Genomic DNA, 22,935 nt, shown 5'->3' with positions numbered 1-22,935 from the left:
CACATCAGTCATAATTGGTTTTTGTTGCTTACAGCCAAGAAGCCAACTGTTTGGCACAGGGCGGGTGTGTAAATCCCCCCAGGCTCTCCCAGAAGTAGTAGTGTAAAGATTACACACTTCTGCAGCAGATTGACAGGGTTATTTATTTTTTTTTTAATGTTTATTTATTTTTGAGAGGGACAGAGACAGAATGCGAGTGGGTTGGGGCAGAGAGAGAGGGAGGCACAGAATCTGAAGCAGGCTGCAGGCTCTGAGCTGTCAGCACAGAGCCTGACACGGGGCTCGAACTCAAGAGCTGTGAGATCATGACCCGAGCCGAAGCCGGACGCTCAACCAACTGAGCCACCCAGGCGCCCCTAAGATTGGCAGGGTTTGAATCCCGACTTCCGCGCTCAGCAGCCATGTGGCTTCAGGTCAGTAGCTTGACGTCTCTAACCCACAACTTCCATAAAATGCGGAGAAAATCTCATGGCAGAATTAAATACAAAGTTCAATAAATATTAGTAACTAGTATCATTAGCCATGTATATTGACACAGGGAGCTCAATCTTCCTTTAAGACAGCCTGTCTCCACCAACCCTATTCTTTCTGAATTGTCTATTTCTTGTCACCTGAATATGTTTTGGACACTTTGCTGCCTCATCTAAAGGACCTAGCCCCTACTCCGTCTGTCTAAATCCTAACCATCCTTCAAGGCCCCTTCAGTGACTCCATTTGACAACCCCCCCCCCCCCATGAGCTTGCCACCTCTTCGTTCCCATAGCACTCTTTCCCTATGCTATTTATGATAGATTGGATTTTCGGTCCCTATGATTCGCAGCCCTTTCTTGTGGAAGGACTACACATCACCCTCATAACTTGACAGGACCACTAAAATGTGAGCAGTGACACGTGTCCCATCCAAGCGGAGCTTTCAGAGTGATCTTGTAGCTCTCCCATTGCACTTTATTCTCTGTCATAAGAGTGGCATCTCCTTAGAGAGAGGCTGTCCCTCCAACCTGGGTCCTGGAAAGACGAAGATCTGTGGAGTCCACAGTCGATCTTTAGTTCAGCCATCAAGAGAATGAAAAATAAACCTTTGTTATCGGCCACTGATTTAAAGTTGACATCACTGTAGCAAAACCTAACATAAGCTGACTAAGGCACCACTCATTGACAGTTTTCATGTGCTATTTGGTATTATTATTTATCTTTAAATAAATATATCCTGTGTTCCCAAGGTGTTTTCCAACACCAGCAGCCAATTTTCTGCTGACATCCAACTGGGTGCCCAACAATTCAATCCAATCTGTAACCTAGCATTAGCACAGACCCCACAGGGTAAGGGCTCCGTCCCAAAAATGCTGCCTTCCTTCTTCAGATGTCACTTGCAAGTAGTAAGACCCCCCCTTACGTCTAATTTGGCTACAAACTGGGGTTCCTGTGACCCACTTCTCAGGTTCCATAATCTGCTAGAGCCATTCATAGAATTCAGGGAAACACACTTATTGGTTTACTCGAAAGGATATTATAAAGGATAAAAGATAAGCAGCCAGATGAGGAGGTACATAGAGCAAGGTCCAGGAAGGTCCTGAGTGCAGGACTGTCTATCTGTGTGGGGCTGGAATATGCCACCCTCCGGGCACGTGAATGCATCTACTAACCCAGAAGCTCATCAAATTTCTTCTTTTCGGAGGTTTTCTAGAAACTTAATCTCCAGCTGCTCCTTCCTGGAACTCAATGAGTGAGGCTAGAAGATCAACTCTATTCTGAGGCTAACATAAATCTCCTTGATAGCATAAAAGGAAAGGGACCCTCTAAAACTAAAGGGACTCACTTTGAGTAACAAAAGACACTGAGCACTCAGGAAATTCCGAGGATTTTAGGGACTCCATGCCAAGAATTAAGGGCAAAGACCAAATATATTCTTTATCATATCATCTTTGGAATCAGAGGCACCTGGGTCGCTCAGTCAGTTAAGCGTCCGACTTTGGCTCCAGTTGTGATCCCTTGGTTTGTGAGTTTAAAGCCCAGCATTGGGCTCTGTGCTGACAGCTCAGAGCCTGGAGCCTGCTTTGGATTCTGTGTCTCCCTCTCTCTCTGCCCTTCCCCCACCTCAAAAATAAATAAACATTAAAAAAAAAAAAAAGCCCAGAACCTTTGGAAACAGAAATCATGGCTTACATCCACAACAGTTCCCAGCCCCAGACGGTGCAAAATAGTAGCTGCCCAGTAAATGTGAGTGGATGGTAAGGATGATTTTCAATAAACTTGAAAAAGAGACAAATTAAAGCAGACCTGTTAACCCAAAGTTTAGACTAGACCACCATGCTATTTTTTTTTAACACGAAAAGTGTAGAAGCTTAATAGCATGGGGGTATCTCAGTAGGAACAACACCCAGGAGACAGAGATTTCAGAAATTTAGTTATTTGTCTTCAGTAACCTCCCCAGATTATTAGCAAAAAGCCATGGGCTTGGGAAAATGGGAGCTTGGTAAATTCTGGCAAATCGATTGACCTGAAGAAGACCGCATGAAGCACTCTCAACAATAGCCAAATTATGGAAAGAGCCTAAATGTCCATCAACTGATGAATGGATAAAGAAATTGTGGTTTATATACACAATGGAGTACTACGTGGCAATGAGAAAGAATGAAATATGGCCCTTTGTAGCAACGTGGATGGAACTGGAGAGTGTGATGCTAAGTGAAATAAACCATACAGAGAAAGACAGATACCATATGGTTTCACTCTTAGGTGGATCCTGAGAAACTTAACAGAGACCCACGGGGGAGGGGAAGGAAAAAAAAAAAAAAAAAGAGGTTAGAGTGGGAGAGAGCCAAAGCATAAGAGACTCTTAAAAACTGAGAACAAACTGAGGGTTGATGGGGGGTGGGAGGGAGGGGAGGGTGGGTGATGGGTATTGAGGAGGGCACCTTTTGGGATGAGCACTGGGTGTTGTATGGAAACCAATTTGACAATAAACTTCATATATTGGAAAAAAAAAAAAAAAAAGAAGACCGTATGAGAACAGAGTCATCTAAATGTCTTCAATAGTGAGTCCAAATGACCAGAAGCCCATATGTATGTGAGCAGCCTGCATTTTAAACTGAAGAAAAGCCTGTCAGATACACACACACACACACACACACACACACGGATTTTCAGCAATGATACAAAACCAGCCATGTATTCCTATATTTAGGCCTAAGACATCTCCTTCAATTCAGACTATGTAAGAATATTCCTGATGGAGGATGGAGATGGATATCTATGTAAGAATATTCCCGATGGAGACTCTTGGCATTGAATTTAACAAAGTCAAGGACAAGAAGGTATTGTCACAGAGGGAGGTGGGCACCAAACAAGGGCCAGACTTTGATCACGTGGCCAAAATACTGGGGCACCAATACTGTGTCTTTGTAGTGAGTTAATTAGGTGAAATATTTTGTGCGAAAATTTTTCAGAGAGGGTATATTCTAGGGATAGATAGGCACTAGGTCATCATGTTGTGAACTGAGGTTCCATTTTATATTCAACTCTACATCCTTCGTGAACAGGTATGTATACACACAGACCCACACCTACCTACACACTCCAACACCTACCTCCTAGATAGCACACAGTAAATGCCCAGCAAACGTTTTTAAGTGAATACCTGAAAAGCTGAATTTACGATCAAACGTCAACCCTTTGCTGCCTACATGTGCCAAACTGATAGCACCATGCACTTAAAAATGAAAACATATCTGGAAGCTTGGGATGGGGAAGCGAGGACCAAGGACCTATTATGTGGCCGGCCCCTTACAACCTATTGTTCGTATGTGGAAACTGAGGCTCAGAGAGATAAGTCACATAACTAGCGTTAAGATAAATTTCTAGGCCCAAGTTGGATCTGCTCCTGACCAGGGTGTACCATCAACAAATCAAAATTCAGATCACTTTCATGTCCCTATAAATGATCCACTTGACCAGAAATACGTGAGTTGGCTAGTCCCGCAAAGCCAAGCCAACTCAGGCTCTGTACTTATTTCCTTGTTCCTTCTCATTCCAATCAAGGTTGCCTAAGTAGCCCCAGCCAATCAGATATTCTCTGTTTTTCTCTTCCCTGTTCTTTATTATTTATTTTATAAATGCTTCCTGCCTTCTTCTCTGTTTTGCCATTCTTGAATGGGGACTATCGGGTCCATGAAGTGTTAAATAGTTTATTCATATCACTTAAATTCTGTTCTCTCTCTCTCTCTTTCTTTTGATTTTAGACAGAGAATCACACTCAGTGTGGAGCCCCACATGGGGCTGCATCCCACGACCATGAGATCAGGACCTGAGCCAAAATCAAGAGTCGGATGTTTAACTGACCGAGGCACCCAGGTGCCCCTTAAACTGTCTTCTTTAACCATTTTTTAAACACCGGGAAGAGGCAGAGTCCAGCCTTGAACTTAGAGATTTGTATTTTTCTATTCTATCACAGGCGCTTAATCTAGGGAGCCTCAGACACCCACAGACAGCACACGGGAAGCGTTTATGAGGTGCGGATCCATATTTTTCATCAGATTCTCAAGGTGGGCCATGGCCTCCAGAAGGCTAAGGTGTGGGCCTGGGGGGAGCCTGCAGTGGCTGGGCTCGTGCAATGGGCATGAAGGAGGGGCCAGAGCAGAACTGAGGGAGGATGCATGTTGCCCACTCACCCAGTTTCAACACTACTCTGAACTGATGTCCCAACCCCACGGGGGTTACCAGTGTCCTGTTCCCAGAGACATCGGGTGATAAATGATCTGGTCCGAGTCCCATACACTCCTTGTGGTATTTTTAGACACATTCTGTTCACTGAGAGAAACTTCAAATACTGCTGGGTGTCATGGGCCCGCGACATGACTGTTCCTTGGGTGGGGTGGAAGGGTGAGAGAGACCCCAGGGACGGGGGCTGGGCTCCCCCGGGCACTCAAGCACATGATGAGGGAGCAGCATTGTGACCTCAGAGGAGAGGGAAGCCAGTGAGCTCAGGTTCTAGGAATGGACTAGAAACAACCCCTGATGAATCACATACTCAATCCAATTTTCCCCTAGACTTCTAGCCACAGGCCTTCCTGAGAATAAGTAGAATGGAGATTCGAGACACTTTTTATTTATGTCACAAGGATGAGCAGAGTACTCACTGCTACCACCAGGCACGGTGAGGGGGAGTCTCTGTGTGACGTAGAGGAGAGGAAGGCACATCCTATCTGCGTGTGCATTACGCGAACAAGTAATCACAATGAATGTGACAGGTTCTGTGCCAGAACCATCAGACAGAGCTGTGGGACCACCTCCGGAGGAAACAGCAGTTACACCTTGGAGAAGGAGAAGCGGTGCTATTGGTGGTGACACACCGGTTCAATGGAATAAACACGTATCAAGTACCAGGCATTGTCTTGGGATGAGGGGAGGAGATGTCTAGACACACAACGTCTGCTGTCAGGGAGCTCAAAGCCAGGTCCACAGACCTAGAAGCACGGAAATGACAACCTATCACAAACAGGCAGTGCAACTTAAATGGCAGGCTAGCACGACTCTGGGGATAACGGTGTGTGTGTTGTGTGTGTGTGTGTGTGTGTGTGTGCGTGTGTGTCTGCGTATCTGTGTGTGTCTGTGTCCTGGAGAAAGGGATGCCTGAGTTAGGTTTTGGATGATAAATAAGAATTTATAGGGTTGCAGATACAAAAAGCATAGCTACAGAGGCTTTCCAAAGAGAATCGTCAGTAATAGCACTTATAGAATATTCACTGGGGGCAAGTACTGTACTAAGTGCTTTGCAGACATTATCTCACAGAGCAACTCACCACTGCCACCCCCTGCTTTTTTTTTTTTTTAACATAATCATCCTTTCTTGGATAAGAGATACACTCAATCCCCAAAAGGCCTACCATACTCCAGACATATCTATCTATCTGTCCATCTCTATCTAATTTGTCTATCTACTCATCTTTCTATCTTTTACATATTTTTATTTGACTTGATTTGATTTTGAGAGAAAGAGAGAGCACGCGGGGGAGGGGCAGAGAGAGAGGGAGAGAATCCCAAGCAGGCGCCATGCTCAATGTGGAGCCCCCGACCATCAGAACATGACCTGAGCTGAAATCAAGAGCTGGCCACTCAACCAGCTGACCCACCCAGGTGACCCTCATCTTCCTATCTTCCTATCTATCTATCTATCTATCTATCCCTCATCTATCTACCATCTACCTATCTCTCCATATCTATCCCAGTGTTTATTCCAGAATCAGATATAGGATTTTATTTTCTTAAGAAATTATGGTTTTCTTCTAAAAAGCAGAAAACACACTTTCGAAAGTTTTGATTTACGTATTCCTCTATTAGATCAGCTGAGGGATTACTGAACAAAAAGAGAACACAATGTTTGGAAGGCAGAGGCGGGATTAATATTTAAATACCTTGAAAGGAGACCTTCTCAGTGATATATTTCATCTAGTCACCCTGAACTGTTTAAAGTGACACTCCAGATTTTAGAGCAGAAATTCATGGCTTGTTAGAGCATTAGTGGTTATGAACTGGGAACTTTAGTTCTAGAAACCCTACTGACTCACTGAAGTTTACAGAAGGCTGGAGGGCTCACTGATGGAGCTGCCAGGAATGCTCAAAGGTAGAAACTCTTAAGGGAAACAATATAACCACCGCTGTGCATTGAACTGGACACTCGTGTGTTTTCAGATTGACCAATGAACTATTTCCTTGGCTAATACTCCCCAAAGCATGATTTTTTCCTGTGGAAACATGATTTCTTCTGTGAAAACAGAAGGAGCACAGGACTAGAGGGATGGGGAGGGAAAAGGTGTCACGACAATATATTCCTTGGAATGTAGGATATTGGATTTATTTTGGTCACAAGAGTGGAGGGCAGGCTTCCTTCCTCTTTCAGCTCTAATATTTTCAAACTTTATCTGTATCCATTTGCACCTTTTTCTCTCCAGTCCCAGCAAAATGTGTTTTCCTCCACTAGAAGCTAATGACTTTAGCTGCTTTTCAAAACATTTGCCTCTCATCTCTTTACACACAGGGTGTCGCTCCACCAACAGAGCTATAAATTAAATATTCTTTGACTCTATTTTCACTTTAGCTAATATGTTTCTTCTTTACTTTCTTCTTTTTTTTACGTTTATTTATTTTTGAGAGACAGAGAGACAGAACCCGAGCAGGGGAGGGGCAGAGAAAGAGGGTGACACAGAATCCCAAGCAGGCTCCAGGCTCTGAGCTGTCCGCACAGAGCCCGACGCGGGACTCGAACTCACTGACCGTGAGATCATGACCTGAGCTGAAGTCAGAGGCTCAACCAACTGAGCCACCCAGGTGCCCCTGTTTCTTCTTTACTTTCTTAAATTGAGATATGGTTGACTTGATCGATATAGAGAACATATATTAGTGTCAGATGTCCAGCATAATGATTCCATATCTGTATATTGTGAAATGATCACCAAAATAAATCTTTAACATCCACTACTTTTACTATATTTTGTGTAATCTCAGATGCATATTTTTCCAGATTTTAATATCTCTGGCATCAGGATGTATAGTAGACTTTTTGCAATATGGCCACTGTTGTTCCTCTCCTTGAATCCATGTCCTTGGGTAATCCTTTCCCACATGGATACTTGCCTTAGTCATGTGACTTGCTTCAGCCAATGTAATAGCAGCAAACACAAAGCAAGCCAAAGTTTGAAAAGCAATGGTACGCTGGGGCTTATCCCCTTTGCAGAGCTTGGAGCCCTGAGGCCACCATTTTAGGACGGATGAACTGCTTACTGGAGTGGACATGTAGAAGAGAACCAAGGGACCCCAGCAAATATCCTGACATCCAAGTGAGTGAGGCCATTCCTGAGCCATCCAGCCCATATATCCACAGCTGACTGGCTGCAAGAGAGAGCTCAGGAGAGACCAGCAGGGGAACTACCTGGTTGAGCCAGCCCAAGTGCCAAGCCACAAAATCATGAGCTAATAAATGATTGTTTTTTTAAGCCGCTAAATTTTACAGTGATTTGCTATGCAGTAAAAGCTAAGCAGTACACAGTACATCTTCCAGCTGATGATGTCATAATTATAATGGGAAGCATTTTTTTTCTTTCTCAGGGATACATAAAATAATGGTGCATCTTACAATTGATTGTGACTTAGATCAGATGCGATACAGTATTATATGCACTTGGCAGGTAAGAAAGCTAGGGATCAGACGGTTTCTTGCCCAAGGTCTGGAACCAGTAAGTTGTGGAATTTGAATCCATGCTGACTTCAGGCCTTTGCTCTTACCCTGCAAGCACTTCCATCCACCTGGATGGGGGAGTGTCTGGAGAGCTGGTTGGTAGGAAAGCAGAGATAGGTTATGAAGGGCATCTTAGAAGTTCTTGTAAAGAGTTTGATTTTGACAATGAAGAGCTAGTTGAATTGGAAGATCGGAGTACTTATCACTTATTTGACATTGACTGAATACAATATTCATACCACCTCAAGAAACAGAAAGTCGTGTTGTGGGGCTGCAGGGTAGAGTCTGGAAGGCCTGGAGTTGTCCAACAACTCACCCAGTAGGAAGAGGGGTGTACCCGTGGAAGTTACTGCCTACACAGCTGCGGACTAACTCCTCCTCGTAAAGTTAATGAAGTCAGTGGATCAAGTGCACTTGAACAATAAAAGGGGTGGGGGAGAAGGGAGGACTATGGCTTAATTAGGGCCACTGGAGACCATGTGATAATCAGTAGTTACAGAGCAACATCTGTTTGGTGGAAATATCTCAGATTTCTCAGCAAATCTGAGATTAATGGCATACAGTGCCTGCTCTCTAGGTACTTACATCTCCTGGGGGAAATGGATATACGCCTAATGTAGATGTAACCTCAAAACAGACTGAGTGACAAGCACCCAGCCACTGATGCCAACCCCTTCTTTAACCATCCACTTACCAAGGTCTGGAATTTAAAGTCCATTGGCCACTAATAACTGATGTGGCTACACTTCAGATGACCATGCTCAAAAACAGTAGATATAGAAGATCAATAATTGTCACAACTCTGCAGTTGGCAATCACAAGTGGGAGATTTTGAGACAAGGTCATTGTCAACCGGTCCCTCAGCTTGTCCCAAAAAAGACTTTGACTCTCTTTCGCTTTTCTGGAAGGTTGATCAATCAATTTTAGACAGCTATAGATTTGGATCTAGCCAGAATTAGCCACAAAAGTTTAATCGAGCCAAAATGGGGCCAAGAACAACTAAGAAGAGAGACTCAAACTTCTATTAGGAATTTTGTTCCACTGCAACATCCCATTTGGCTCCTGTTCGGTTGGCTACAGAAGTGTTTGGGGAAAAAAGAAGGTGGAAAAGAGTCTTAAGACTGGATTTCTACCGAGGCACCTGGGTGGCTCAGTCGGTTGAGTGTCCAACTTCAGCTCAGGTCACGATCTTGCTGTCTGTGAGTTCAAGCCCTGCGTCGGGCTCTGTGCTGACAGCTGAGAGTCTGGAGCCTTCTTGGGATTCTGTGTCTCCCTCTCTCTCTCTGTGCCTTGCCCGCTCACACTCTGTCTCTCAAAAATGAATAAATGTTAAAAAAAAAATTTAAAAAAAAGACTGGGTTTCTACCTCTCCCGGAGTCACAAAATGGAGCCCCCAACTATGGAGTACAGAACCTTTATTTAATGACAAAACTGAGATCATGGGCTGTCAGTCCCAACAACATCCTTCTGAGGTAGGTCCCATTCTTCCTGTCTTACAGAGGGTGAGCCGGGCCTTGCTGCCCAACTCCAAAGCTTATGTGGCTTATGTGCTCAACCACAGTGCAATACTGCTTACCTTCAAAGTCTTTATCTGGTGGTCACAGGACAACGCCATCAAGTGTGAAACTTTTTGAAATGACAAGGGTTTTTTAAAAAAAGTGTTAGCATTGAAAGGGACCTGAGAAGTTATTTAGTCTAGTCCTCTTATTTCCAGAGGAGAAACCTGAACTTGCCTCTCTACATCACACGGCAGCTCTACCACAGAGAGTAGGAATTGAGATGTAATCCCTGGTTGTGTGCCTTTCCTACGCTAGGAATTATATTATCTGCACTAGGGCTAGAAATCAGGGAAGGGCATGCCAGTTAGAAGAAACGTGTCTTGGAGGGGGAAGGGACAGGGAAGACAGTCAGTGACAGCTGTCACGTGTTGTGGGGTTGAATTGTGTTCCCTTCTCCCTCAGAAGGAACCAACCGCACCCACACCTTGATTTTGAAGCTCTCGGCTCTAGAACCGTGAGACAATACATTTCTGTTTAAGCTACCTGGTTTGTGATACCGTGTAACGGCAGGTTACAAACCAATACAGCACAGAACTTGGACGTGCCTATGGAGAGGCGGAAGGACCAGTTAGAGAAGCAAGAGAAAAAAAGAAGAGGCTCAAATGATGAAATCATGGGTGAGGAGAGAGAGATCTGAGCAGAGAAACCAAGGATTAGCCAAGTGGAAAGCCATAAAAACGAAAGTGGAGTACATTTCTAATTTTAGATGGAGAGCCTATGTGTAGAAGGGGATCTTGGAGAACTGAGCGGTTACAGAGGCCACTGGAGTGTGGGTGGCCCTCACCATTGCTGTCCTGGGGTGCCTGGCACACTTTGGGAGGTAAGTCCTTGAGATATTAGTTGCTCCAGGGAAGCCAATAAGCTTGAGGTGTCCGGGGAGCTCAGGCTCACAAAAACATAAGTATCAGTCCAGTCCAGTGGTTATTATGTGCATATGCTCTGGAAGCAGATTGCATGAGTTCCAAGAGTACTTTCGCCCTCACTAGCATTCAGCCTCTGTGCCTCAGTTCATTCCAAATGGCCAACGCAGGGATGCAGAACCCCTCAAAACCACAGCCACTGCTGAGCAGGATATACAGGCCCCAAGAACTTGGCAGGTGAATACTGCCCTTGAGCAATATCAAGCCTGCATTCTGCTCTCACTATACCCGGTTTGATTTGTTCAACGTTGCTTCACGACCAGGGCATTGCAGAAGTCCAGACAAGAGTGTTCCCAAGCCAAAGACTATGGCGAAACTCCATGTGAAAACCGTGGTGAAATCGGGCTAAAAGGGGTCGTGCATGTGGATGACAAAAAAAAAAAAAAAAAAAGGCAAAGGAAGACCTCTGGTCACCAGGATCCCGCCCCCGCCCCTGCTCCCGCATTAATCCTTGCCCTCCTAGAAGTCAGCAAGGCAGGCAATTGAGGGAGGAAAATGACAAAGGGCGTCTGCCGGTCCTCATGGCAACGGGACCCCAGGGCTGGCCGGGCTTCTAGGTTGAAGCTCTACAATATACCCTTTGCCCTTCCACAGATTCGCTATGAAATCGAAGGCAGGCGAAGCGACTCTTCCTGAGTTTGCTCGCCGCGTCCCTGCACCCGCCAGCAGGCAGCCCGGCACGCGCGCACCCAGACGGGAGGTGGGCGCGCGTCGGGGGCGGGGCTTGAGAGCGGAGGCGGGGCCCGGGGCCGGGGCGGAGCCAGCGGGGCGGGAGCGGCTGGCGCACCCGCAGCAGCTTGGCTCCGCGGCGGCTGAGGCTGGGGCGCAGCCAGGGCGCAGCGACTACGGCGGCGCCCTTAAATAGCATCCGGAGTCGGCGCTGGGCAGGCAGTGGGCTGAGGTGACAGCCGGCGGCGTAGCGGCCCGGCCAGCCGAGGAGGTGAGTGCTTTTGCCGCCGGGAGCCGCGTTTTTCCCGGCTGCGGCGCCGGTGGTCTCGGCGGAGGCGCTGGGCTGAGGCTGCTCCGCCGGCCCGAGCCCGGGAGGCGACGGCCGCGGCGGAGACGCGTGAGCCGCCCCTCGACTCCCGGGGACGTTCCGCTTTTCCGGCCTCTGCCCTCGGTTCCCCTTCTCCCGGCAGCGGAGGCCTTCGGGCCGCCAGAGCCCGCCGCCGCTTCCTGTGCCTGAGCCGGGGATGCCCGGCCGCCGTTTCCCGCGGGCTGCGCGGGCGCGGGGGCTGGTGCACGCCGGGGTCCGGGTGACGCGCGCCGCGGGACCGGCCTCTGGTTTGTGTGACGGCGGGGACCCGCCCGTCCCGGAAGCCGGACCCCGAGCTTCAGATGCGAGGGATGGTCCAGCGGGGCCGGGGCGCCTGTCCCCGTGACAGGGTTTTTGAGGCGCATTCGGACCGCGCCTGAAAGCGTCGGAGCCGGAACGTCCTGCTTCCTCGGCGTGATGGTGGCCCCTGCGCGGAGCGCTTGTAGGAGGGTCGAATGCAGCCTCAAAAGCCGGTTGCTAAAAGGAGAAATTCTCGCGGTGTCTCTGGAGGAGTGCCCATAGCCGTGTTGGAGTCACTGATGTAAGAAGCCTGGTGTTTTTTGAAATTAGGAAGCAGCGATGATACCTATCGTCTTGTAGCCTGGGAAAGTGGTGGTAAAGGACTTGAATGGTCACGTGGACTAGAACCTAGAGACAGACACTTATCAGTGTGTATTTACAATCGCAGATCCCTTCCCCACCCCACCTACTTACAAGGTTATGGAGCTTAATTAAGACCATTGTAGAAGTGCTGTTTGCCTTTTAAAGTTAACAGTTCTGAGCATCTTCTTGATACAGGAGCATCCAAAGTGCCCCCCGACTGTCAGGACCCTTTCTTTTATTTTTCGTCTTTGCTTAGCATGAGAAAAACATGAAATGTCATAGTGTCTGACACAAATTTCACCTGTGTTTATCTCGGTGTAAACAGTTATTTGCTTAACACAAACAAAAAGTCAATCGAAAGTTTCTGGTTGATTCTGCATTTTCAAGTGGCCATGGCAGGTTCAATGGGCACATTAGTGGACTTGAGGAGGTGGAACTTTTAAAGGAAATCTTGCTTCCCATCAGCATGGAGCCAGTCTTCTGAGATGTTCTTTCTTGCCTTCACTCAACTGGGAGAATCCCTTCCCAGTCTGAAACTTGACTCCTTATTTGTGAAAGGTCTGCGTTAAACGAAAGTCTTTCATGAGCTAAGATTCTAGGACTAGAAAAAAATCTTCAAAAGTAGCCAACTTCATACCTCCCTTCCTCCCTTCAAATAGTGTAGGCATGTTATAGACCTCTGTTTTATGCATTTACTGTGAACAGAAAAAAACTTTTTTTTTTTTAATCACCCTTCCCTCACAATTATAAGCATTTTGACTTATTTCCTTCCTGGCTCTGTTATGCATATTTTGGCAATATTTTCATTATTATTGCAGGCAGCCTGACTAAAAAGAGATCTCTGGGCTTTTTAACTTGGGGTGTTTAAGAGATAGCTAATTGTGACAAGTGCAGGTTGGGACAGGTTTCAGTTTATATCATAGAGGTATTTTCCTAGCTACCTCTCTTTCAGATGAAGTTTGAAATAACTGAAAGCATGCTCACATGCCACAGGCCTTACTATGTCTTTCGTTTTTGATGTTAGCTGGCTTGTGGAAAATGGTGGTGTTCAGAGGAGGGGCTGGGGAAAGATCAGATTGTTCTGTCATCACAGCTGGGGATTTCTCCTCTCTCCCTTCAAGTTTCACTTTTCTGGAAAGAGCAAGACTATAGGAATACTAGTAATTTCTAGATGTTGAGACTCCGTAACCCGAGATGAATATATATAATTTTTAAGGGCAGTTGCTGAATGTATTGGGCAGGTTTGCCTCATAAAGCATAAGCTCATTATTCTTCTGCACATACCGACTTTCGTATCCAAATACTGTTAAGTTAGAATCCATTAATAACGTTTTATGAACGGTATTGTTTGGATGATGCAATGAGATAGACTCTTGTGTTAAAAAATACAGAGGAACTTCCTTTAAGGCATCTCCAAGCTATTGGTATCCTGTGGCCTTACTTGAAATCTTGGGATTCAAGCCTTTCTCTCTCGCAGGCAGGTTCGTCAGGAGGTAGACTGTAGGTGCACAGTGTTGGCTGCAGGTGGTCAGTCCAACTTGGTGGTCAGACAAACCCATCAGGATCGTTTGTCTTTGGCGCTCATGCCTAGAGACAAAGTCTCCTTGAACCGAGCTGATCTGAAGCTGCACGTGGTTAGGTTTAATTTTCAACATTGTAGTACTTGAAGGGGCTCTGAGAGCTTTTACAGAAACGCGTTTGGAAAGCGCACAAGCTAGAAAGTGGAGGCAATTTCCCAGTGTTTGTGGCTGCAACTCCAAGATTGTCTTTTTATCTCCAGTTCCTTACCGAAAATGCCCAGATGACAGCTCAACAGGAATTTCTAGTTTGTGTGAGCCCAAAGTGGTACATAATTTGAAAAAATTGACAAGAGGAAGCTCTTGCGTAATCGGTGGTATGTTACTTTCTCTGCTTTTTCTTTACATCCTGACGTTTAGAAGTTCTTGGCTGAGTTGTAGACAATATCGAATTTGGTTTGTTGTAGCTTTTGTGCAATTCCGAGGAAGAATGAAATATGGAGCTTTTCTTGAAACATGGCTGGCTTGGAGGGAGGGCACATTCTTTTGGACAAAAGCTTAGGTGTAGGTGAGTGCTCTCTTCCCCTGTGCTGCCTGCCTAGAAGAATGCATTTGGCTGGAGGCACAAAAAAAAAAATCTAAGATTTCAAAACTGGTGGCTCTGTGTAGGTACCTGGGCTAATTCTCTTTATGAGAATTTTTCAAGTTTTAAATGAAATTTGAAAGCTATCTAACACCTAATTCAAAACCATTTGCCTCAGAAAACCTACATGTGTGTGTGTATGTATATGTATATAAAATATAAAATTATAAAAAGTTTAGCATGTAAATGTGAAAGTATTTATAATAGGAATATATGCTTTTGTAAGAATTATATTAACATAGGAATATTATATATTATATACTTTTTATATTATAACACGAACCTCTGCTTCTAGAAAATTTGGGAACTATAAAAAAAGGGCTTCAAGGAATAGATGCTATTAACCTTTTTGTGTATTTCCTTTTAGTGTTTTTCTAAACAACTTTTTTTTGTACTTTAAGCATGTAGTTTTAATTGAAGATAAAAATTTTGATGATTTAAAAAATTTCTTAATGTTTTAAAAAAAATTTTTTTAACATTTTTTTTTTGAAAGACAGAGAGAGACAGAGCACGATTGGGGGAGGGGCAGAGAGTGAGGGAGACAGAATCTGAAGCAGGCTCTAGGCTCTGAGCTGTCAGCACAGAGCCTGACGCGGGGCTCGAACTCACAAACCAGATCATGACGTGAGCCACAGTCCAACGCTTAACTGACTGAGCCACCTAGGCGCTCCTGATAGTTTAATTTTAATCACCTAAGTTGTATTGTGAGCATTCTTCCATGTTGTTACCTTCTCCTCCAAAACGAAGTTTTGAGAATGGCTGCATAATGTGGTGTAAGGGATATGTTCCAATTTACTTACCCTTCTCCTACTGTTGGATATTTAAGAACAACTGCGTCCGAACGGTTTGCCAAGCTTCTTATGTATTTAATGTATCTTTTGGAAAAATTAAGGCGTGTTCTGCTTTAAAACTGTTGACACTGGCAACGATTTGAAAATTATTTTTGTTAGTGAATGGTTTTAATGAACTTTTGGGTTCCTGTGTTCTAGTGCAAAGCTGTCGATTTTTGGATTTCATGGTCTGGAAAGATAAATGGAAAAAATGGCATCAAAGGAGGAAACGTGGATTGACGTTTATACCATTTCCTCATTCTGGAAGGACTTCTGATAAATGTATTATCTGTCCCTTTGCACAGTTTTGGCGGAGGAAGAAATTGGTACTTTCCCCTCAGGTTGGTTGTGAGAGAAATGTGCATATATCTAAGGCCCAAATACCTCGAACACTGTTTATTCTTTAAATAACCAGAGGAAGGAGAAGGTTGCTACAGAGACTAGTTTCTCCCTCAGGGCTCAGCCGTCAGCTACAAAGCAGGGTCTGTGAGCTGACTGAGGCAGTGGCCACAGCCCGGCAGGGGCAGGCTCAGGACGTGAAAGGTGATGATAACAGCCAACGGTCCAAGGCACTGTTCTCAGTGCTTCTGATATCCCGTGAATTCAGTTAATCCTCCCTGCAAGGTAGGTCCTGCTATTATCCCTGCTTTACAAAAGATAAAAGAATAAGGGCAGGAATGAAGTTGCCCAAACCAGGATTTGAACCTAGGCAAGTCAGACTGCGGGGCCTGAGCTCCTAATTGGTTGGCTCAACTGCCTCCCTAGAGCTTGAACGGCTCTTAGCCCAGGAGTGTCAGCAAAGTTCCAGGTTACCTAGCTAGTGGCGAGACAGGACAGAAGTGGTTCTTTTTCCGTGTCGTTGTTCCTTGATATTTCCTGGCCTCATTTTTACACTCTGTCTTGTACCACCAGAGCGCTGAAATGACAACAAATTTTGATTCAGCTTGCTTCAGTGAGTGACAAGATCACCTGGTCCAGAGCTATGACTTTCTAGAGAATTAAAGAGTTAAAGGCTTTGCCTGCCCTTGGTCTCATTAAGACTGGTGAACCGTCGAGGTGCACGGTTAATGCATCAAGTGTGTGGCAGGAAGAGAGGGCGTGGCTGGGAACAGGGACCCACGCTCAGCAGAGATGGGCGAGCCACTCACTGAAGTAAGAGATTGGTCTCACCATGGCACATAGGTTTGCTTCCTGCTGTGCATCTCGGGTTACTTTTACCAAAAATAGACTTTCTCAGCATGTTAGAGACAAGAGAACAGAATTGTGAGTTTTCAGGGTTTGGAGGCACAGTGTTGTATCGTCTACTGGATATGGGTGCCTTTTTTCTAGTACAGTGTTAGGCAGAACCCCAAGGTACAGAATAAAAGCAGGGCTGCTGTGGTTGAAGGGGGCAAGGGTGGGAACCCCAGCTCCCACATATATACTTGCTTCCTGAGTCACCTCTGTCTGCGGCACTTCTAAATATCCCAGGCTCCCTGACCGTCGAAATAGCATAACTTGCTCCCTTGCAGACCCAGTAATCGTTGTGCAGGTCATGGGTGATTTAGCCCAGGTTACACAACCTGTGTTCCCCTCTGGCCATGATACCCAGTGGAGTTTGTTCCTGGGCCCCGGGCCTGTTCGGAGAATGACCAGATCTCAGTGTACTTCTTGTTTTGTGCCCTGCAGTCGACCTATCTTCACTTACTCTGTACAGTATTGCACAACATACACCAGTTTTTCCTCAACGTCACTGCCCAAACCATAGCCTGTCACCTCTGGTTTAGACAGTAGAGGGAGAGAATGATGACTTTCCTTAATGAACAACTCTCTGATTGAATCCCTCCTCTGCCCAGAAGCCTTCCGGGGCTCCCTCTATAAGGTCCCAAGTCTTTATTTAGCTTGGCTCTTGGGAGCTTCTAGAATCTGATTCCAACCTGCTGTTTCCCGTGCCTGTCCCAAACCACCCACATCCTGGGACTTTTGGAAAGCAGACTCTGGGAGCACGGGATTGCACCAAGGTCTCTGCATCCCAAGATTCTATCCGTGAGCTCTCTCTTTGGCCTGAGTGGCCTTCCCATGCCCTGGAAGGGCCTCATGGACCCTGTGCATTTACTTTGACCTGTCTGCAATGACATTCCTCATTCCAGCCTCCTTCCTCATGGACCTGCTCCTCAGAGACTCTGGATCCCTCACTGGAACCCTAGGCTAACGTTCAGCTGGCTGAGATGCGCCAGCAGCCGCAGCGGTGGTTAAAATGCTGAAATTCTGCCACATTGGTTAGGAATAGCTGCTACTCCAGGTGCCCCCACCCCTAATTCAGATTCTGAAGGGGTTCGTGCCTGGTCCATCCAAGGATCTCCTGAACCCGTTCTGGGGCAGTGGCCTACTTCTTTCTGGATCGGTTGATACCTGGCTGTACTGGTCATTCATGTTATGAACAGCACCCCCTCTCTCCTTCATTTGCCTTTTCATGTGAGCATATCTTGCTTCCTCATATAGACTCCCCAGCCGCATTCTAAGCTCTGGGCACGTAGGAGACCTAGTCATTATCTTTTGCATGTTTTCGGCAGCATTTAACGTGGCACCTTAACTGCTAGCAGGCACTTAATATTGTCTGATGTCCAGTTGAGACCAGGAGACATTCAGACAGTCCGGTGTCCTGTAGAAGGGGATCGCTGACAAGAATACACGTTTCAGTGTTCCAAATTTGTAAATTATGATGCTGCGCAAAACTGAGATCTTGCAGCAAAGATCAAGGTATCGAAAATCACTAGACCAAGCCTGTGCTTTCGTTGGGTTGAGCTTAGTGTTTAGGAGTACAGCCGTGGTGTCTCTTTCAGGGTACTTTCAGAGAGGTTTCAACAGCAGGTGGTTGTAGGCTTTGCGGGATGTGGAAGGGAAGCGGATCAGTGTCAAGTTCTAGATAATCTTACATAACTGTACCGTCGCCTTCATTTACCTGGTATTCCTTCTTAAAATCATACCTTGTTTCTGTGCTACTAGTGAAATGGTCGAATAGCTGTTTGTTCCTTCTGTAGGACAATTACCCGCATTGTTCCTCAGGCACGCTTCCAAGGTGCCCCAGAATGTGGGGCTGGCAGGGAACTTGCCTGTCAAGCAGTCCAACCAACCACCCCATGGGAGGATGGAACCCAGATTCAGAGAGGTGTGGCTGAGAGCCCAGAGACAGGCTAGACTCTGAAGACAGAGCCAGCCTGTGCTGCCCTCTTCGGACAGGAATCAGAGATGAGCGCCACTGAGGCTGGCACCCCTCTAAAGTGTAGGCAGACTGAACATCCCTGGCCCGTGAGGTAGGGGCTGAAGCTTTGGGCTGCCGTGGCCCTGCATCCTTGATTCTCCTTCCTCCAGACTAGCCGGTCCAGCCCCCTCGGGCTCTCAGGCTTGGACCAGGTGACTTCACTCCAGTGTCCTGCCCGCTCCAACTCCTTTCCCTCACAGAGCTGTTGATTACCTCTGTTTCCCTCTTAGACTGAAAGTCTGTGTGCAAGCACTATTACACTGCCCCCTAGCGGCGGCAAGCTTTTCGGGGGGGGGGGGGTGCTCCAGTTAGCGCTTGTTTTTAATGTTTATTTATTTATTTTGAGAGAGACAGAGAGAACGAGTGGGAGAGGGGCAGAGAGAGAGGGAGAGAGAATCCCAGGCAGGCTCCATGCTCAGCGTGGAGTCCGACTCAGGGCTCGATCTCACGAACTGTGAGATCAGGACCTGAGCCAATAGCGAGACTCAGACACTTAACGGACTAAGCCACCCAGGCGCCCCTGCAGTTAGCACTTTTATTTGTTGCCTCCCAGAGTCAAGAACTGACAGAGACTCTAGCCAGGCAGGTGCCCAGAGAAGCTGCAAGAACTGCTCAGTCGTCCCAAAATGGGGCCCCTGTGCTCCGTGGCCGAGGTAGGCCATCCAGGCTGCAGGGTGGGTATATTACAACTACTACAGATGCTCATTTTTTAGCTTAAATTCATATATGTGTATTTTATAATGTTCAGAAAATATTTGCAAATGTCTAGAGTTTATAAATGTAGTTACAGGGGCGCCTGGGTGGCTCAGTCGGTTAAGCGTCCGACTTCAGCTCAGGTCACGATCTTGCGGTCCTGAGTTCGAGCCCCGCGTCGGGCTCTGGGCTGATGGCTCAGAGCCTGGAGCCTGCTTCCGATTCTGTGTCTCCCTCTCTCTCTGCCCCTCCCCCGTTCATGCTCTGTCTCACTCTGTCTCAAAAATAAATAAACATTAAAAAATTTTTTTAAAAATAAATAAATAAATAAATAAATAAATAAATAAATGTAGTTACCTATTAAGAGGCATTTATTTATTAGTTTGGATGCATTATGAAAAGCTCAGAGAACCGGAAAATTAACTCCTTCTCTACCAACAGCATGGCAAGATACCTCTGAATGCCACTTGGAAAAAAAAAAAAAGAGCAAGAGAACTCAGTTTGTCAGTTAAGGGGGAATCGAAACTCCCTTGCGAAACTAGGTTGTGATTGATGTCAAATTGGTCTCGAAGTGAGGTGGTATCTTATGGTGGTGGTGATTTGTATTTGCCTGATAACGTAGAGCGTATTTTCACGTGTCTGTTAGCCATCTGGATGTCTTTGGAAAAGTGTCTAGTTACGTCTTCTGCCCATTTCTTCACTGGATTATTTGTTTTTTGGATGTCGATTTTGCTAAGTTCTTTATAGACTTTTGGATACTAACCCTTTAGCCAGTATGTCATTTGAAGAGCCCAAATGCCCATCGATGGACTAATGGATACAGAAGATGTGGTGTGCATATGCAGTGGAATACTACTCAGCGATCAAAAAGAATGAAATCTTGCCATTTGCAACAACATGGATGGAGCTAGAGTGTGTTATGCGAAGTGAAATAAGTCAGCCGGAGAAAGACAAACGTCGTATGATTTCACTCATATGTGGAACTTAAGAAACACAACAGATGAACATAGGGGGAGGGAAGGAAAAATAAGATAAATACAGAGAGGGAGGCAAACCATAAGGGAGTCTTAAATACAGAGAACAAACCTGAGGGTTGCCGGAGGGGAGGTACGTGGGGGGGCATGGGCTAAATGGGTGACAGACATTAAGCAGGGCACTTGTTGGGATGAGCACTGGGTGTTGTAAGTGATGAATCCCTGGGTTCTACTGAAACCAATATGACACTGTATGTTAATTAACTTGAACTTAAAGAGATAAATTTAAAAATTTTTTAAAAGTGGTCTTGGACTTCAGGAGAGTCGTGTTAAATCCAGAGTATATTTTGACTTTGGACCCAAAGCTTGAAAACGCAGAAGCCTTAAGATCAGGACAAAGATTTTATTTTATTTTCTGATTTATTCACTACTGTGTCTCCTGAGATGGGAGCAACGTTTGATATGGAGTGCTCTGTAAATCTCAGATTGAACGTATAGACCTTTCCTTGTGTGACAATCAAATATCATGCTGGGTGTAGCACCTTGAGTCAATATTTAGGTTGGCTTTCTTTGTTGAACGTTTAGTCACTTAGCAGGAAGCAGCATGTGGATGTGCTAGTCAGTTTTACTCCCCGCAAATCGTTCCCCAAACCGCAGGATCATAGCGCCGAATGGGCCTCAGAAGTGTCACCTGAATAGTAAGATGTTTGGGATTTGCTTTAAAATTGTTTTTTTTTTTTTTTTTTTTTTTAATGGGTGTAAAATGAGACAATATTAGCAAAGTGTTGATCCTGGGAAAGCCGAAGCTAGGGTCATGGGCATATGGGGGTTTGTTTTCCTATTCTATGTACTTTTAAATCCACGTGGACATTTTCATAATAAAATATAAACAAAACGTACGGGGAAAGTAGACCCCCAGCTAGTGTCACGTGTTCCAAGTAGGTAACAGCCAGATGAGACCATCTCTTTGTCTTCCTTTCCTTCTTTTAAACGTCAGGTCGTTACCCTACAGTCCTCTGCAATTTGTTGGATTTGTTAGGTCTTCAGCCTCCCGTGGGCCACCCACTCTTCCCATGGTTCCCCGCACCCTTGGAGTTATTCCAGCCCCGCCCTTCTCCCTCCTCCTACAGTGGGCTTAATCCTGCAACTCTCTCTCTGTTTCACGTGCTGCTCCCCCGACACCACCAACGTCTTCCCCAGAGCTGACGAAATCGAAAAGTCAGAACGGGGTCCCAGCCTCTTTCAAAGGCTCTGTTCTGTCTTGACGAGGCCCACAGCCTAAGCATATTTGGTGGGCTCCCTTCATCTCTGCTGTTTAGGGACACAACAGTTCCACGCTGCAATCTGTAAACCCTCAGAAGCGTCCCCATGTGTGAGTGGCCGGCCTTCCTCTCTGGGTAGAGGTCTGTCTATGTTCTATCTCCCACTTAACCCTGCGCCGCTAAGCTGGTCCACTAGTTTGTCAGTCCCTCTGAAACCGCGATCTATTTTAAGAGGTGTAAGTAACTCTACCCAACCTTGTGTCCTTTCAGCCTTCTTATCCAGGTCACTGCTATCTGATCGTGGTGACCTCTGCGAGCAAGGACTGGGCCTTGTTCTTCGCTGTCTCCTGCACCAGGCCTCACCCTGGCGGGGACATGGGACGCTCAGCAAACTACACCCCGCTGCATGGGGACAAGCTCCTGCAGCTAACGGCTGCTTAGCCCGGGTGGAGGCAGGGCATCCTCCACCCTGGTTTATGGCTCTGTTGTTCCTAACTGCCAGCCGCCCCTGCCCCAGCACCGGCCGGCGCGAGCTGGGTCTCAGGGCATTTCACCCCCACCACCTGCCTCTGGCTGCTTCCACCTGGCTCTCTAGCCGGCCCTCCCATCGCTCTCTGGTTCATCCATAGTGTTCTCTCCCTCCCGAAGCCCTCCACCACTTACTTCTTCACTTTTCGTCTAGATAGTTAGGTTAACTCTTTCTCGCAGGTGTGTTTGTTCACTGATACCCTAAACTCGTTGAAGGCAGAGGCAACACTGCAAATGCTGTTGGACTTCTATTTGGGAGAGAGGGAAAGTGGGGTTTTTTTCCCTGTGATTTTGTTCATTAGCAGTGGAACCTTTCTCAAAGGTGCCCTTACGTGGAAGTGCCCACATAGCTGGTCAGGGCCCAACACGGACGGTGGGAGCCTAGGGATGGACTTTCTGGGCAGGGCTTCCACCCCATCTGTCATTCTCCTAGAAGGACAGGTTGCCGCCCGAGGCCGTTTATGCAGCAGGTGGGAAATACATAAATACAAGAGGAAATGAACCGAATTGACCTAGTTATATCTTCTTTGTCTTGAGAAATAAAAAAAATAATAACAAAAAAATAATAACACAGCAAAGTACACAGTAGAATAATAAAATCATAAATACCCAAATGCCACAGCATAGAATTAACAGTTTTTTTTCCTTAATTTCATTTATTGATTTATTTATTTATTTATTTATTTTGAGGGGAGGGAGGAGTGGCAGAGAGAGAGGGAGAGAGACAGAGAATCCCCAGCAGGCTCCGCACTGTCAGCACAGAGCCGGACGGGGCTCGAACTCACAGACCATGAGATCATGACCTGAACCGAAATCGAGAGTCGGTTGCTTAACCGACTGAGCCACCCAGGCGCCCCTAGAATTGGCAGTTTCTAACAGTTATTTTCCTTCTGTGTCGT

General features: G+C 46.2%; 1 protein-coding gene across 9 annotated transcripts in view; it reads left to right on the top strand.

Annotated features, from left to right (window-relative positions):
- The first annotated feature begins 11,488 nt into the window (after positions 1–11,488).
- ACSL1 (acyl-CoA synthetase long chain family member 1) overlaps positions 11,489–22,935 on the top strand; it is a 77,341-nt gene continuing 65,894 nt past the window's right edge. For 5 of the 9 annotated variants that reach the window (XR_006216499.1, XR_006216498.1, XR_006216497.1 and 2 more), the window contains exon 1: positions 12,072–12,286. The gene's annotated coding sequence lies outside the window, so the exon portion shown is untranslated. Of the gene's footprint in view, positions 11,650–12,071; positions 12,287–15,497; positions 15,680–22,935 lie in introns of those variants that run through there. The other 4 variants (XM_042982975.1, XM_042982974.1, XM_042982978.1 and 1 more) reach the window with 4 other exon arrangements.

This window comes from Panthera tigris, chromosome B1, assembly GCF_018350195.1.
Source record: "Panthera tigris isolate Pti1 chromosome B1, P.tigris_Pti1_mat1.1, whole genome shotgun sequence".
NCBI classification, from domain to species: domain Eukaryota; kingdom Metazoa; phylum Chordata; class Mammalia; order Carnivora; family Felidae; genus Panthera; species Panthera tigris.
Note: the sequence above shows the minus strand (reverse complement) of the source record. Positions and strands in the feature narration are given on the sequence as shown.